At 53.7% G+C, this 16,610-nt stretch overlaps 1 pseudogene; it reads left to right on the top strand.

Annotated features, from left to right (window-relative positions):
- Positions 1-270: 270 nt before the first annotated feature.
- On the top strand, positions 271-11,036 carry LOC144372402 (serine/threonine/tyrosine-interacting-like protein 2; annotated as a pseudogene).
- The last annotated feature ends 5,574 nt before the right edge of the window (positions 11,037-16,610 follow it).

Below are 16,610 nucleotides of genomic sequence, written 5' to 3'. Positions count from 1 at the left end.
TAATACAGTTGCTTTCCTGCCCCTTCTTTTCTAATCTGAGATATAGTAATTCATTTACATATAAAAGTCTGAAGGTAAGCATCCATTAATTCATACTATGTATGTGGTAGAAAAGATTATTTTACATGTGGAAAACTCAATAGAAATAACAGAGAATTCAAACGATCATTGTTATAGTGCCTTTTAGAAATAGATCTCAGTTTTTTGAACTGTGAGATCTGATTTAAAAATTCATGAGAATAACTTTCCTGTGAGAAGGCTCAGGGAATTATGAGTATGACAGATAAAATCAAAATAAAAATAAGAAACTCAAAAAATCTGGAATTCATTCATTATGTTGGTTTTATAGTTTATTATCACTGATTCAGATAAATCTTGGACATTTTTCTTCAGTTCACAAACTGAAAAGAGGAAGTGTTAAACTACCTGTGTAAAATTGTTTTGGAACCACGTAATTGTAATTAGATAGGTCAGGATATATGAAAATACAATCATATGCAGTAAATTTAGAGTGGGACCTGCTGGAACTGCAAGGGGCGGTACTCCTCACTTCAGACAGACAGAAGCCTCCGCCAGGGCCCAGGCACAGCCGGACTCCCTGGACTCCAATCCTCGAACAGCCGCCCACTTCAGAAACCTGCCGGATACTTCCCTGAAGGGCTGTCCCTCTTCCACAGCCACCACTGCAGGAGGCCGCCCCTCAGGGAGGAGGAGGTGCAGGCCAGAGGCCGTGTCCCTCTCGGAGGCCGTACCTCTCCTCTCTCTTCTTCTCTCCGTCAGTGCATTTGGCTACCCAGAGAGGCTTTTCTCTCTCCTGTTCCTTCCCGCTTCCTTAGGGAAGGAAAGCATCTTGCTCCCTGGCCCTCTCCCTTTGGCTAACTTGTGAGCTGGTATACTATCAGGAGATAAGGTCGGCTCAGAGGGATGAGTCAGACTCTGAGCTGGTCTGGAATTTGAGCTTTTCTGACTTGGTGTCAGAGAGACACTGAACCTGGTTTGAGATTGGTAAACTCACCTGTCTGAGGTCAGCACGGCTGCTCAGGCAGTAGCGCTGTATCCGTGAGTCCTGAAAGCTTTACTTTCCCAGGGTAATTTGCATTCCACAGGTAAGGGAGTTCAACCAGCAGAGCGAACCAGGTTAGGGAAGAACATGGTCCATTCATTTGGAAAATAACTCAGAGCAACCACTTCATGCTGAGCACCATAGGACTCCTAAGTGTGACTCAGACAGACCCTAGTTCTCAAGGACCATGTCTAAGCTGTGAGCAGCCAGCGTTAGAGAAACCAAGGAGAGAGTAAGGGAACCCAGTTTCTTCCCATCACCCTTGCCCACCTGCAGCTGACCCTGACCTCAGTGTCTAGCTGGTGCAGAGGGCCTTTGGGGCCTTGCTAAGTCCGTCCTGCAGATCGCCTGGCATTCAGCTCATGCCCACAGTCCCAAGAGAGCTGGCCAGTACAAGTTCTCCAAGGAACAGGGAAGGCTACGGTGTCCCCACTCCCTAATGCAAATGCCACCTGCTGCCCATAGAACTCAAGCCTCAGGGGCTCAGAGCAGATGCAGAGTGTCCGGGCATGCTGGAGTCCGCTGAGCAGCTGCTGGTGGAGGACCTGTACAACCGTGTCAGGGAGAAGATGGATGACACCAGCCTCTACAACACCCACTGTGTGCTGGACCTGCAGCGGGCCCTGGTCCAGAACCACCAGGAGGCCCCTCGGAACGACGTGGATGAGATCTGGCCCCATGTCTTCATAGCTGAGAAGTGAGTGTGACCATGGTGGTGGTGGTGACCTTTGTCTCCCCTCTGTTAGTGCCTGGGAGAGGTGACATTTCTTCAGCTTCTGCCCACAGCCCTCGCAGCTCCAGCCCCCAAGGCTGGCTGACCATTTGCCCTTCCCTGGCCTGGCCTGGGGAGAGACTCCCCAAACCCTCAAACAGATGCCCAGGCTCCCTGATCTAGCCTTGCCTCGTGGATGCCTCCTCTGGGCCTCCTTTCCTGACACAGACTCCTGACATCATGTCCACCATCCCTGGACATCCATAACAGCCATTGGACAGAACGGCAGGAGCTGTCCACAGTGCTTGTCTGCACGCGTGCTCACCAACACACGAAAGTGTGTGCCACACAGTGGGAGGGAAACCGGGTTACAAAAGAATACTGAATGCTCACAGATAGGTAGAGGGGTGTGTGTGTGTGTGTGTGTGTGTGTGTGTGTGTGTGTGTGTGTGTGTGTGTTCGCACGTGCGCTTTTCCATCAACAAGTTAGCAGTAGGAGTCTCTGGGAAGTGGTTTTACAAGTGGCTTTAGTTTCCTGTCTAGGTTTGTTATGAATTTTACAAGTTCCCAAGACATTTATTGTCTTTGTGATCTGAAAAAATGTTATTTTTTAATAGTTTATGAATGGTTTCCAGAACAAAAACTAAGACAACTTCCACATTCCACATATTATCCCTCCAAGCCTTACCAGTACATAATTGGTACCAGCAGGTTAATATAAGAAACTAATTTTGGCTGATCCACTGCCTGCTGAATGGATGTACTCCCAATGTAATTACCCAGGTGTCCACAAGCACAGAGGGACCCGGGCCCAGGCGGGCAGTAGGAGATAGCTGGGGACATGAGGTCTGAAACTCCTTCCTGTTGTGACGGGTGCCTGGGGACTGTTCCCTTGGGCAGGGACCAAATCCTGTGTTTTCACCACCAGAAGCACTTGGCCTGTGGCCCCAAGCTTCCCCAGCCACCCCAGCTCACTGTCCTGTTCCTTCCTAGGCAGGCCTGTGCTCAGGGCTCTCAAATTGAGCCCTTCAAACTCAGTTGCAGCAAAAAGAGCTCAGAAACACCGGTTCTTGTTCCATCTTTTTCTTCTTTCATGGTCTTTCATTTTTAGAATCTTTGAATGGAGTTAAAATTGTTGCCTTTGAGTTTACTGTAAGGGGAAAACGAGATGATGCATATGAGGGGATTTGGGCAATACAGTGTGTGTCATCCGTGCACAACACACCTAATGTCTTGTCTGCCAGCTTTGTGCTTGGGTGAGTGTGCATTCCCAAGGTATGGGATTTGCAACTAGAGAACCCTGGACCACCCTAAAGAGTCCTTGCACCCCAATCTCATTCCCCCCACCCTGCCCATCTAGCTCCGTCTCTTCTCTCTCTCATGCAGCAGCCAAGTCAGGCCCCTTTAAACACAGGTGTCCACAGTGCGCCCCAGTGCCAAATGCCAATGTCTCGGCTTGGCACAAGATCATGAGCCACCACACAGCTTTGTAGGTTCAAACAGCAATTCTTTATTCCCGATCTCACACCAGCCTCCACACACGCTCAGGGGAAATTCTCTTTTTCTCCCCCACAATGCACGTCCTAAATACTTTTTCTCCACGAGAACTCAGCGGGAACTCAGGCAGCAGGCACGCCCTACTCCCAGCAGCAATAATCTTTAACTAAAACTTCCCTAAAACTCCTTTTTTCTTAAACCAGGAACACCCTAAGGAGCGGGATACTTCCTCAAACCTGATCAGCTCTAAACCCGGATCCGCCTTGGTCCTTGAGCAAGGTCACCTTACATGCAATGTCAACAGCGAAATCCATTTAACATAGGGTACGCTGGCAAGGAAATTTTGAAGCGTCATTCCTACTTGACAATATCCCTCAGCACCCCAGACCTCCTGGGGAGAGGAGGAGGCACCCTGCTAGGTCTTCAGGCCCAGAGGCAGGCTCCCATCATGGTGGTCAACCTGCCCGGCTCTCTCTGCAGGAGTGCGGCTGTGAACAAGGGACGACTGAAGAGGCTGGGCATCATCCACATCCTGAATGCTGCCCACGGCACCGGTGTCTAAACTGGCCCTGAATTCTACACTGGGCTGGAGATCCAGTACCTGGGCGTGGAGGTGGACGACTTCCCCGAGGTGGACATCACCCAGCACTTCCGGAAGGCTGCGGAGTTCCTCGATGAGGCCCTGCTGACCTACAGAGGTGAGGGGCTCTGGACTCTCCCTGGGTAGAAACAAAGGGGGTGTCACGGTTACCTGAGGGGATCTGACAACACGGTTGTTCTCTAGGAAGTGGAGAAAGAACAGGATGATCACTGACCCCACAAGTAATCCCGGGGGCCTCTCGTGTGTGGGTGCTTGGTGGCACCCAGGCAACAGATGGACACACTTAAGCTGGCCAAGGAGAGATGACAGGGAGGGTGGGAGGTGTGGGGTGGTGACAAGCACAAGGCAGGGACTGTCCTGTGATGGCTCCCAGGGCTGACTGGCTCCTTGGAGAGGCCATCTGGGAGGTCCTTCTGAGTCCCTGGTCCCCAGGGGAAGTGATCTGAGAGTAGCCACAGTAGAGCCTGGAGGACAGGCTGGAGCCAGGACAGTCGCCACAGAACGGCAGCCAGAGGACAGGGTCTCAGTCCAGGATCGTTCGGCTTTTTCCACCTGGACTGGGCTGTTTCCCTGTCCTGGGGAGCTCCAGTTTTCTTCAACACAGAACAAAGATCAAAACATCTGATTCTAAAGTTGTCATGAGGGGCTGGGCTGGGCCTCAGAGGGAGAGCACTCGCCTAGCATGTTCGAGGCCCTAAAATAAAGACGCTGTGTCCAGATAAAAAATAAGTACTAAAAAAAAAATTTAAAAAAATAAAGTTGCCATGAGGGATAAAAATCTTTAATGCATATCAGGGTTTATTTAGCACAACACCCAGCTCTTGGTGAATGCCTGAACGTGATGCCATTATTGTAATAAACCATGTGGCATTCCTGGGAAGGGCATTTCCTGTCATCACCAACATCAGAGATAGGTCACATCTAATGGGACATGCACACACGTCACGTGTGTGTCATAAATACACACACGCACACACACGTAATGCTTAAAATTCTCCTACTTTAAAAAACATGAGCCTTTGGACAGATTGGGGTTGCTGGCATCTGTCCAGGGTCTGTGGGAGGGGACCTGTTCCTTCCACTAGACCTGAGAGCAAGGCCAACCTCCCTGTGGAGAGGGAGCCAAGAGTGTCAGACACAGGGTGGGTGGCAGGTCCCCACAGCATCCAGAGCAAAAGAGGCTTCAACTCATTTTGGGGGCCACCGAGGCACCACGAGAGCCTGTGGGGAGGCGGAGGGAGGATGTTGCATTGGGTGCAGGAGCTGCGGCTCCAGGAGGAAGCTCCTTGCTGTGTCTATGAGGGGCCAGCCCACATTGAACACCCACGTTGGTGTCAGCAGGCGTGCACCCAGTCTGCTGGTGAGGTGACCTCTCCTGCCAGGTTTCTGTTCTTACGACTAAAAGGCTCAGGTGTCACTCCAGTTGCACTGGGCTGACTGGGCTGTGCAAGAGACAAGAGACCCAAATACCTTTTTCTTTGGGGTCACGGTGACAGCTCCTCTGAACTTAAGGGTCCACAGGAAGAGAGAGAGCGAGAGCATGCGCTGACCCCTTTTATTGAGGAGAAGCTACTCAAATGAGGCAAGGGGTCAGGTTTCAGGGGGCTGAAATGATGTCCACTATTCATGATGTCCACTATCATCAGGTTGACTGACACCTGGGTAGGCCACACACCAAGGGCACAGTAAGAGAAGGGGACACACACAAGGCACTTCCATGGAATATTCTATCCTAAACAGGGCAAGGGGTTATATTACAAAGGAACAGGTGAGCATAGCTCCACCCATAGGGCTGTAGGAAGTCACACCCGTTCATGACACATTTCTGTGACTGAGCGCCTCAGCACTCAGCAGGGAGTGTGACTCAGTCACGTGCAAAGTTGGCCTCCCACAGTCTCCTGTCCCTCAAGCCTTGCTCTTGAGCGGGAGCAGAGGGCCATACCCTGACTCTGGCTGCTACCTGTAGGGTAGGTCTCACATGCATACGCCCCTACCCTAGAGCCTTCTTCCTGTGGCTTCCTCTGCTCTTAGATGCTTGGACATTAGCTGCTAACAAGGAGGAGGGTGGAAAGGGACACCCCCGACCCCTCAGGACAGTGCTGTTATCCACATCTAACTGTCCTGGAAGCTGAGACCCACTGGCAGTCTGGTGACTTTGCCAGATGTAACAATCAAGATGCCCTTGGTTGCTGGTAACAGAAAACCACCCCAAAGCCTTCACAGCAGCAGAGGCCTTCAATAGGAGGCCACAGGAGGATCCAGAGACCACAGGAGTGTGGCACCGAGTGGCTAGGAGCAAGGACAGGCAGGGCACTTTTGGTCCCACCCTTCCTCGCTTCCCTGGGTGGCAAACAAAGACTTGGCATTAGCCGATCACCTGACTCTGCCCATCGCCATGGGCTTCTACCCACCAGCAGTCCCTCAGGCCACCCTGGCTCCTCGGACGGACCCCAGGGTACAGTAGGCCCAGAGACACACAGAACCTGCAGCCTCGTCTGAGTGGGATCTGATGCCCTTATAGGAGGACTGGGTGGTCACGTGCAGGAATGCGTTGGCAAGTCCTTGGTCCTGCCAGATGGCCCAGGGAGGGACCGTGGAGCCCTGGGCTGGAGTAGGAGGGGCAGTGGCCTGAACCCCTGAACTCTGCTGTCCTGTGTCCCTCAGTGGGTACCAGATATTGGCAACAGACCCTGCAGCATCGCTGAGCCTCAGGGCCCATCTCATCTCTGAACCCTTGTGTGACAAAGGCATGGCCTTGGCTAGCAGGGAGACAGAATAAGGAGACTCGCCTCCCATCTCATCTAATCAGGGCTCTCAGCCGACGCTAAAGGTCCCCCAAGACTGTGGGCAGACAGACGGTGACGGCCAGGAAGTAGGTCTCCAGGAGTCTGGTCTGCACTATAAGCCAGCACTAGAGCGGTGGTGTAGACCCCAAGGCCATCCCATTCAGGGCAGAGGGGAAGCACAAGGGAGGGGCAGATGACTGACGTGCTGAATGGCAGGGTCACGACTGGACTAGCCCCGCAGACTTACGAGCAGGTCACAGCTGCCGCAGTACTGGAAGGAATCTGTGAGATGCCATGAGATAAGGAAGACAGACTTGGAATTTTTTTTGTTTTATAGATTTCAGTTGATATAGAAGACGACTTGAGCATATTGTGTGACATGCCCACCCACACAGACCACAGGCCCCGGCACGTGGTGCTATGGTTCAGGTTGGTCTGAGTGTTGCCCAGCACTTCCCATATTGGAATTTAATCATCCCATTGTGAGGTGTTAAGAGGGTGGGAACTTAATCAGAGTATGGTGTTCAGAGACCTTTGTGAAGGATGAGGTTTGGATGTAGGCATTAGGGTGGAGCCTCATGATTGAATCCTGGAAACGTTTGAAGAAGGGGGTAAGATGAAGGCAGACATATATGCATGCTCCCTGCCTCTTATTCTGTAAGGCTCTGCACTGCCTTGGGACTCTGCCAGCAGGAAGGCAATCACCAGATGAGGCTCCTGGATGTCGCACTTACAGAACCATAAGCCCAAATAAACTATTTTTCTTTGTAAAGTAGCCTGCCTCAGGTATTTCATTATAGTAATGGACAGCTGACTGGTACAGAATGCATGAACGAAGGCTATGTTCTTAGCGTCAGAGTGGTGAGGGTTCCACCTACTGTATTCCATTCAGTCAAACATGACATGTTTGGCTCCATCCTAGACCCAAACTCCTCAGTGACCAACTGATAAGTTTAACTCTTAACCTGGAGGAGAGTATCTAGAATAGCATGGAAATATGAAAAAGAAAGTTTGAATATTGATTGAAAGACACATAATAGCCAGGAAAAAAAATCCTTAGTGAAGAATATGATAGTGATCCTCTCGAGGAATTTTGCACATAGGTCGTGATCATATGGACGTATTCATTCTTGAATGCAGAATGTCAGAATAGGAGCGCTGACTGCTGTTGCATTGTTATGCTTTGCCCTAGATAGGAAAGAACTGCCAAGACTCGAGTGATCCCACATGAAGGGGGCCATGTCCACCTGATTCTGTGAGCCAGTGAGCTCCAAATCGCAGGAAGTATCCTGCAGAGGCTGGTGGTGGCCAGCCAGCATGAGGACACTGTACAGGGCAATCCCAAGCTCTGACTGACTGGAGGTGCTCTTCCACCCTGGAATCTGCTGTGATTCGGGGACTCAGGCGATGATGAACACCAGCTCCAAGCACTGGGTCCAGCACCCTGAACAGCACTTCAGAGAAGCAGGATCGGGCAGCCGCCATGGTGGCATCACGTCTCTGTGTGTTCTATTTGCAGGGAAAGTCCTGGTCAGCAGCGAAATGGGCATCAGCCAGTAGGCAGTGCTGGTGGCGCCTACCTGATGATCTTCCACAACATGGCCATCCTGGAGGCTGTGATGACCGTGAGCAGGAAGCGGGCCATCTATCCCAACGACGGCTTCCTGAAGCAGCTGCGGGAGCTCAACGAGCAGCTGATGGAGGAGAGAGAGGAGGACTGCAGCCCAGAGGGAGCCAGCGAGAGCCAGGAGGCCCGGGGCACCCTTGGGGCGCGAGCGCAGCTGACTGTGGAGGAGGAGGACGAGGCCACCAGCCACCTCAGCGGCTGCTCCCTGGGGAAGGCCAGCCAGGCCTCCGAGCCCCTCATCCTCATTGACGAGGAGGAGAAGGAGAAGCTGTACGAGGAGTGGAAGAAGGGCCAGGGCCTCTCGGCGGGCAGCGAGGCCGGGGGTGGACAGTGTCCAGGGCCGGCCTCTTCGCGCCAGGCCAGCCAGGAGCAGGAGCAGGAGCTCGAGGACCAGGGCGTGGAGAGGATCATCCAGGAGTGGCAGAGCCGGAAAGAGAGGTACCACACCCAGGGCCACCAGTGGTGGGCCCTGGAGGAGGAGGACAAGGAGGTCGAGGAGGAGGAGGGCAAGTCCCCGCGGAGGCTCAGGAGGACGCGGAGCCAGAGCAGCGTCTCCGAGAGCGAGAGCATGCTCAGCCGGGAGGCGTGCTCCTGCGGCAGCTGGAGCTCGGTGGCCCCAGCCCAGGCACCTGGCGCCGCTCGGACTTGATGTCCACCGAGTGCACGTGGGACCTGTGGAACGAGAGGCTGCAGGACATCGAGAGGGAGACCGTGCGGGAGTTCCGCTCCAGGAGCAGGAGGGAGGAGGAGGACGCGTGCTCAGAGGCCGGGAGCACGGTGCCCGAGGATGACCAGCAGAGCGTGTGCTCCGAGGCCAGCTCCTTTTACAACTTCTGCAGCAGGAACAAGGACAAGCTTACTGCCCTGGAGAGGTGGAAGATCAAGAGAATCCAGTTTGGATTTCACAAGAAAGACCTAGGGGCAGGAGAGGACAGTGGTGAGGCGCAGGGCCCGGAGAATACCCCCGGGTAGAGGAACCCCCCTGGATGTCAACCTGATGGCCTACCAGACCTGGAAGCTGAAGCACCAGAAGAAGGTGGGCAGCGAGAACAAGGAGGAGGTGATGGAGCTGGGCAAGGCGGAGGATGCCGTCCTGGCCAAAAAAAGACAGCGGAGGCTGGAGCTGCTGGAGAGGAGTCGGTGGACTCTGGAGGAGAGCCAGTCCATGGCCAGCTGGGAGGTGGATGGCTCCATGGCTAGCGGGAGCATCCCCTGTCCGCCTTCTGCTTTGCAGCCTGCTCTGTCAGTGCTAATGGGGACACAGGTCAGTACTGAGTGCCCAGAGCCACCACTCCCACCTGTCCCAGGCCGCCAGCAGCATTGGGGGATGCTCAGCCACCAACCCCAGCACTCCCCTGCCCAGCCTGCCAGTGAGGCCTGGAGACACCATTTCCATTGCCAGCATCCATACTGGATTGCCAGCGTGGTCAGTGAGACCCTGGCTCAGAAGCAGGGTGAAATGCTGCTGCTGTCTCGCTCACCGACGGTGGCAAGCATGAGGGTAGGGCCAGACACCAGCTGCCTGGGGGATGGCCAAGTCTCCATGCTCAGTGGACAGAGCAGCTCCCTTCTGGGTGACTGCCTGCTGTGTCAGAGCCAGGCAAGGCCCAGCTCCAACTCCCAGTCCGTGCTGTCCTCCAGCACTTCACTGATCTCCAGGGCCAAAGGGGCTGGGAGCAGGGTGAGGGAGACCAGCAAGCCCATCTACAGCCTCTTTGCTGACAATGTGGACCTAAAGGAGCTCTGCCACAAGGAGAGGGAGATGCAGATGGAGCTGAGGGAGAAGATGTCCAAGTACAAAATGGAGAAGCTGGCCTCCGACAACAAACGCAGCTCCCTGTTCAAGAAGAAGAAGGTCAAGGAAGAGGATGATGGTGCCAGTGATAGGGATGGGGACACAGACAGTGCCATCAGGAGCTTCCGACTCTCTTCCCGCAGTAACTCCCAAAAGCCTGAAACAGACACCTCCTCCTCCCTGGTGGTCTCTGACCACTGTAGGAGAGGCAGCAGAGGAGATGGACAGCAGCATCAATAAGTGGCTCAGTGGCCTCAGGACCGAGGAAGACTCTCTTCCCCAGAGTGACTGGTCTGGCAGCTCCAGGGATAGGTACATCAGATCTTCCCTGCACCGGGAAACCGAGTCCAAATCCTGCAGTTACAAGTTCTCCAAATCCCGGTCAGAGGAGCAGGACGCCTCCTCCTACCACGACGCGGACGGCAGCTCTGTGAGGAGTACTTCCTGTTTTTCCTCGTCCTCCACCAGGGAGGGCAGAGAGACCCACAAGTTCTCCAGGTCCACATTCAGTGAGACCTCCAGCTCCAGAGAGGAGATCCCGGAGCCCTACTCCTTCTGCCGGACCCCTGAGCCCTCCGAAGGGGAAGAGTCCCCAGAGCCATGGCGCCGGGACTGGGCTAGGCCCAGGGACTGGGAGGACATGGAAGAGTCATCCAAGTCGGACTTCTCTGAGTTTGGAGCCAAGAGGAAATTCACCCAGAGCTTCATGAGGTCTGAAGAGGAAGGCGAGAAAGAGAGGACAGAAACAGAGAGGAGGGAAGGTTTGCCTCTGGGCAGAGGAGCCAGTATCGGAGAAGCACAGACAGAGAGGAAGAGGAGGAGATGGACGATGAAGCCATCATCGCTGCTTGGAGACACTGGCAAGAGGAGACCAGGACTAAGCTGCAGAGGAGGAGGGAGGACTGAACAGGGCCTGGGCCACCTGCCACTCAGCGGAGCACAGGGCTCAGGCACACCCTGCCACCACCCCTCAGGGGCCGAGGATGCAGAGAGGATCTCTCCAACAGGCAGAGTGGCAGTGCCCAAGTGGAACGACACCAGGGTGCAGGGTGGGAGGAGAGGAGCCATGCTGGGCCAGCTCGGGCCGTTTTCTGTCATCCAGGGCCCTCTGTGCTTTGGTGCTTATGTGTTCGATAGTGTGTGTCCTGGACTGGAGAGGAGAGCGTGAAAGGAATTGCAGTTTGTTGGAGACTCCAGTGTACATCCAGAAGGCCATAAGGCAGGACTTGCTTCTGTTCAAGTGGTTTCATAACAAGTCCCAGGAAATCTGTCAGCAATGCCCAGCTCTGTTTAATATCTTGGATCTCCATTAAATTGGTTTGTTGTGAAATCTTCCTTCTGCACTCTGGTCACTTTAGCTCTTTAGATGTTAGGGGAAACTCACTTCAGAAGTCATGGTGGGTTTTTATGGGCCAGCCTCACCTTGCTTCACAAAATCTGTGCCTCCAGGCAATGCCACCACCGTCTCATTGTTATATAATAAAGGAAGATGTGGTGCAGGATGGAGGGCAGCTGAGAGGCCATTTCAGGACCCACCCCCACCTCTCCCAGGAGCAACAGAAGGAACTAAAGAAAGAGTGAGGTTAGTGTGTGAGAGGCAAGGTCTGGGGTACAGAGAGGGTCCCTTGGAATGACAGGAACACAAAACCAGCCGGAGGGAGACCAGAAAAGCCCAACAGTACCAGGTGGAGGTGAGTTTTTATAAAACCTCGCGGCCATCCTTGCTTTCATTTCTTGAAGGCTGATTGGATAATGAGAGTGTACTTGGTCCTTCCTTACCCTGTGGGTGGGCTGAGCTGGCGAGAAGTCTTTTCCCTTGTCACCAAGACATTTCTGCCTCCAAGACACAGGTTGGCTTGCTGGAGCAAGCAGAGGACTTTGAACACCTTACAACCTCCACTGGTGGGCTGCTCTCCAGAGCTGCTGTGGGGCCGCAGACCCTGGCCAGATTTGAACAGGCCTGTGCCATGCAGGGGTCTGAGATGTCTTGAGTAACCATGAATCCCAGCCCAGGGACGCAGCTGGCCATGACTTGATTATCGAGAGGGCAAGAGTAAGGAGGAATACACCAGTGGGTAAACAGTAACTGGTGATCCTGGGATCCCTTTCTCTAACCTGAGCTGCCCGGGACATGGAGATGAGGCAGCCTTTATGCATGGATTGGCTCAGCATCACATGCCTCATGGCTTCAAAGATGAAAATGCTAAGGCGAAGGGTGCCAGCATGATGCCTGATCCCTGAATGACACACAGCTGCTGTCGGAGCGGCTGAGTTCATTTTCTGCCTCCTCCTCCCTGTCCCTGCAGCTCAGTTGCTGCGGCCCCATCTCCCCTCATGATGGACAGGAGCTTGGCAGGGCGGGCCAGGGGGCTCAGTCTTTATCCCATTTCCCCCATTCCCCCCTTTCCTTCTCCCTGTTCACCGTGGCTTCAGTGGGCTCCCCTGGGCCTGTGTACTCCCACTGTGTACAAAGGTGCCCTTCTGGAACCATCTGCACCAAGAGGCTGCTCCCACGGGCCCTGGGCCTCCAGGAGCTCCAGGCTTCCTCTCCTTCGTGCTGTGGGGAGGCTTCTGACCCAGGCATGAGCAGCTGGGCACCCACAGAAGGAGCATCTTCTGAAGGGAGGACTGAGGATCTCACTGGATGGGCCCTGTGCCGTCTCCACGGAGCCAGTTAACCCAGGTGTCTGCCCAGGCCTCATTTTTAACATCACTCACACAACACACAGATGGGTCCCCGTCATGTCAAGGTAGAGCAGAATTCTCACAACTCACTCCTGGTCCATTCCAACTTCCTTCTCTGAATGTGGACCAAGCAGTTGAGGTGTGTGGAGCTGAAGAGTCGCCAGCCTTCCTCCATCCGGGATGTGCACTGCCCACTTGGGTAGAGATTTCAGGCTATAAGGGCACCTGTAGACCATCTTGGCTTACTAGCAGAGGAAGCCATAGAGGTCCTTTGCTGGCCTTGCTGGGGACCCTGCCGCCCAGGGTATCTGTCTGAGAATTCAAGACTCTGGATTCGGCTTATTCCTGGAGTCGAGTTTATTTTTGGAAACCACAACAATAACAATTGTATCTGATTTATGATGAACTTGAGGAAATATCTGGGATTGAACTGTTAGACTCCCAAGTGTGACTTCTGTATCATACCTAACCGAGGGTGACAGTGGCAGTCCCGCGTGCTGTCTGCCTGTTGGTAAAAGCCCCACAGGAAGAAGCGGGCACATCCACAGTGGTGACTGAGGAGAGCTCCAGGGTGGACGTTTGCAGAGCACCAGAGGAAAGGGGTCAGAGGGAGAGAGTGGCCCCACCCTCGTGCTGAGGGACAAAGTGAGGAAGTTGTTTCCAGAGCCCCACAAGAGCCATGACCAAGGGAGAGGGGCCCCTGACCACCTGGAGGTCAGGGAAATAAATGTCCCAACCCCTGTCCCCCCATTGTGGTCTCATGTAGTAGCACCCACCACCAAACCTGACTAAAGGCAGTAAGTGGAGGAGTCTAAGGGACAAAATGTGGGTCTGGAGAGGCCGCGCCACTGAACTGAGAGGAAAGAACATCACGCAGCCCTTTCCAAGGACGTGTCTTGGATGAGGGAGACGCTCTGCACTGAACACAAAACCCACCCGCCCTAAGATCAGCACTTGGCACCGAGTTTCAGCTACATGGAATCAACTTTTGGAGACGCTGAGTTTGTTTTACAAGAAAACAAATAAGGAGAACAAATCTGAAGTTTGGCCTCTGCCCTCTCCTAAGGTACTAGAGCTCACTAGGAGAAAACTCCCCACTTCCTGGCCGTGAAAGGGTTTGGGAGACCCGAAGGCATCTTGTGCACCCAGGGCTGGGCTCCACCTCTTGGCCAGGAGGGGCAGCTCCCTCAGGAACCCCAGAGACACAGAGGGCTGGGGACGGAGTCACAGAACTCCAGCCTCTCCTACCCTGGCGACTGCCTGCCTCCCACCCGCAAATCCCTGCGTCAGTCAGCCTGTGACAGTGTTGATAACAGGGTGGGGAGAACCTGCTTTTAGTGTTTGGAATGTCACCAGAATAGAGAGTGAGGGTTTCTCTGGGCTCCCTGAGGCGGACCCCTGGAGAGTCATTAACCAATGACAACTGAAGAACAAATTCGTGCTACCATCTGTCTTAAAGCATGTGTAGAGCTGCCTTGTGAGAAGCACCCTGAGTGCCACACCTGTCCCTTAGGGTTGTCTGCTCTGCTGCTACCAAGAGAACACCATATGAAGCCATGGAGAGTGGACAGTCTCAAGTCCGGGAAAGGCTCAAGTCCCTCACAAGAAGTAGCTAGGTGCCGTGGTGGTGGTGCAGGCCTGTGTCCCAGCTACTTTGGAGCCACAGCAGGAGAATGGCAAGTTCCAAGCCAGTCCCAGCAACCTAGTGAGACCCTGTCTCAAAATACAAATTCAAAAGGGCTGGAGGTAGTTCAGCCCTAGAGCGGCTCCCAGAATCAGCAACAGCAACAACAAAAGAGTTGTCAAGCGAATCAGAAGAGCCTGGCCAGGTCTCCCACCTCCTCACTCCCACCTGCACCTGGGCCAGCCGGATGGCTCCTCCACGCATCCACTCCCTTTATTCTGCCACCACCCCCCAAAACCAGGCCTCTTCCCCACCCCTGGCGTTTGCAGTGGACTTATAAACTAGTTCCACCTCACCACCCCTTCCTTATCTCAGGACCCAATTAATCTCCCCACAGCTCACAATTCTGTTTCTGTTTACTACTGTTTGTATCGACTCTGAGGGCTCCCGACCCGGGAGTCTTAAGTTCCTGTGCATGGCCGTCATCCGTCCCCCTCTGGCTGCATGTGGGCCCCATCTGGAGCACTTTCAGCTGTCCCTCTGTGTGGCACTGCCCTGTTTACCTGCTTGGGTGCTGCCCTCCAAGTCCTTCTAGCAGCAGCCCACACTTAAATCCCTCCCAGCCACTGGGCCACACAGTCTCCTCCTCCTCCAACGTCACACAGCACTCTGTGCCTGACTCTGGGCTCACCCCAGTCTGCTTTTCTTCATAGGCATCTGGTACTTCAACTTTCCTAACTTTCACCATGTCTGTGGTGCTACAATTAAGTAAGATTATTTTAATGTGCCGAGGCCGTCCATAGCATGCAGGAGAATTTAGTGGTTCCACGTTGCTCCATATAATTCTATAACAATGATCAGTTATAATTATTATTATAGACATGGTGTGGTAAGTAGTTAAGAATACAGCTTTGTGATCTAATTGAAAAACTGCCAACACTTATACAAAGTGTTTACCGAGTTCCAGGCACTACACTGAGAGCTTTAGCATGGATTATCCACTTTGTGTCTACTGTTATCAACTTGATCTCTCCCCAATCCTACCCTTGGTTATTATTAATTTTTGAAGCACATGATGTACAGACACAGTGCCAGCCACTGGAAATTCAGCAGAAATCAAGGCAGATCAAAAATGGCCTCAGCGAGCTGGCTGTCCTGTTACAGGAAACAGTGGACAAACAGGCCTTTTGAGATCTAGAACACTGTTCACGTCTGTTGGCCTTTGCATCGTGTCTGCCCCCACTAGCAGGGAAGCTCCCAGGGAAAGGGTTATTCTGGGCTGCATTTCCCACAACTTGATACCAAGTCTTCTCTGGATGAAGACAGAAAATGCTCTGAAGGAAGTGACGGGGACAGGCATGGGGTGGCGTGGCTTTAGACAGGTGACATGAAACCTGGACCGGTCAGGCCAGGGCTCAGGGGAAAGATTGCTCCCCTTGGGCAACCCCTGGGGACCATGGGGCTCTGGAAGGAGGGATGATGAACTACCTGGGCCACAGGGCTACTCCACGCCCAGCCTGAGGGAGTCCCCTGGAGTCTGACTTCAGGCCACGCACCTCAAAGGGCAGGCAGCCTCTGAGGGTGCTTGGGAGGGTGCCTGTGCATCTAACCGAAAACATGGGTAAGGGTCCGCTGGCTGATTCAGCAAGGATCCTGGGGCCCGAAGGAGGCAGCTTGTCTCTGCTGAGGCTCAGAGTGCCTGTCCATCCGTCGTTCCTTCCTTCTCTCTCTGACTTGCTCGCTCTCTTTCTTCCCTATGGGTGAGCAAGACGGTTAAGTGTAATGGGAAGAGAATGTCACAGGATTCACAGTTGGAGGGGACTCCAGGAGGGACTCAAGTCCAGGGTGGAGTGGTTCAGCCACCTGATCGGGAGAATAGCTGCTTCTGCTCACTGTGCTGGCCATGGAGCCAGCACTCCTGGAAGCCTCACTGTCAGGGCCCGGGGATGCTTCGAGCTCTCCAGCACAGCCTGTCTTGACCCATGTCCTGCTCTCCAAGGCAGAGCAGAGACAGGGAGGAGGAGGAGACAGGGGAAGGAGCGTGGCTCCAGAGGCCATTGGTAACAACTGTCCTGCCCTGCTCTGGGTCTTTCACCCAGAGTACTGCCAAGGGCCTCTGGAGGAACCAAGCCTTCCTCACAGGAACCCAGAGGGACTAAAAGCCCATTCACAGGCAGAAGGGTAGATAGTAGGCAGGACTCTCTGCCTTTTGTGGGACAT

This window comes from Ictidomys tridecemlineatus, unplaced genomic scaffold (assembly GCF_052094955.1).
Source record: "Ictidomys tridecemlineatus isolate mIctTri1 unplaced genomic scaffold, mIctTri1.hap1 Scaffold_1005, whole genome shotgun sequence".
Taxonomy (NCBI): domain Eukaryota; kingdom Metazoa; phylum Chordata; class Mammalia; order Rodentia; family Sciuridae; genus Ictidomys; species Ictidomys tridecemlineatus.
The sequence above is the reverse complement of the archived record's forward strand: the minus strand, read 5'-3'. Positions and strand labels throughout refer to the sequence as shown.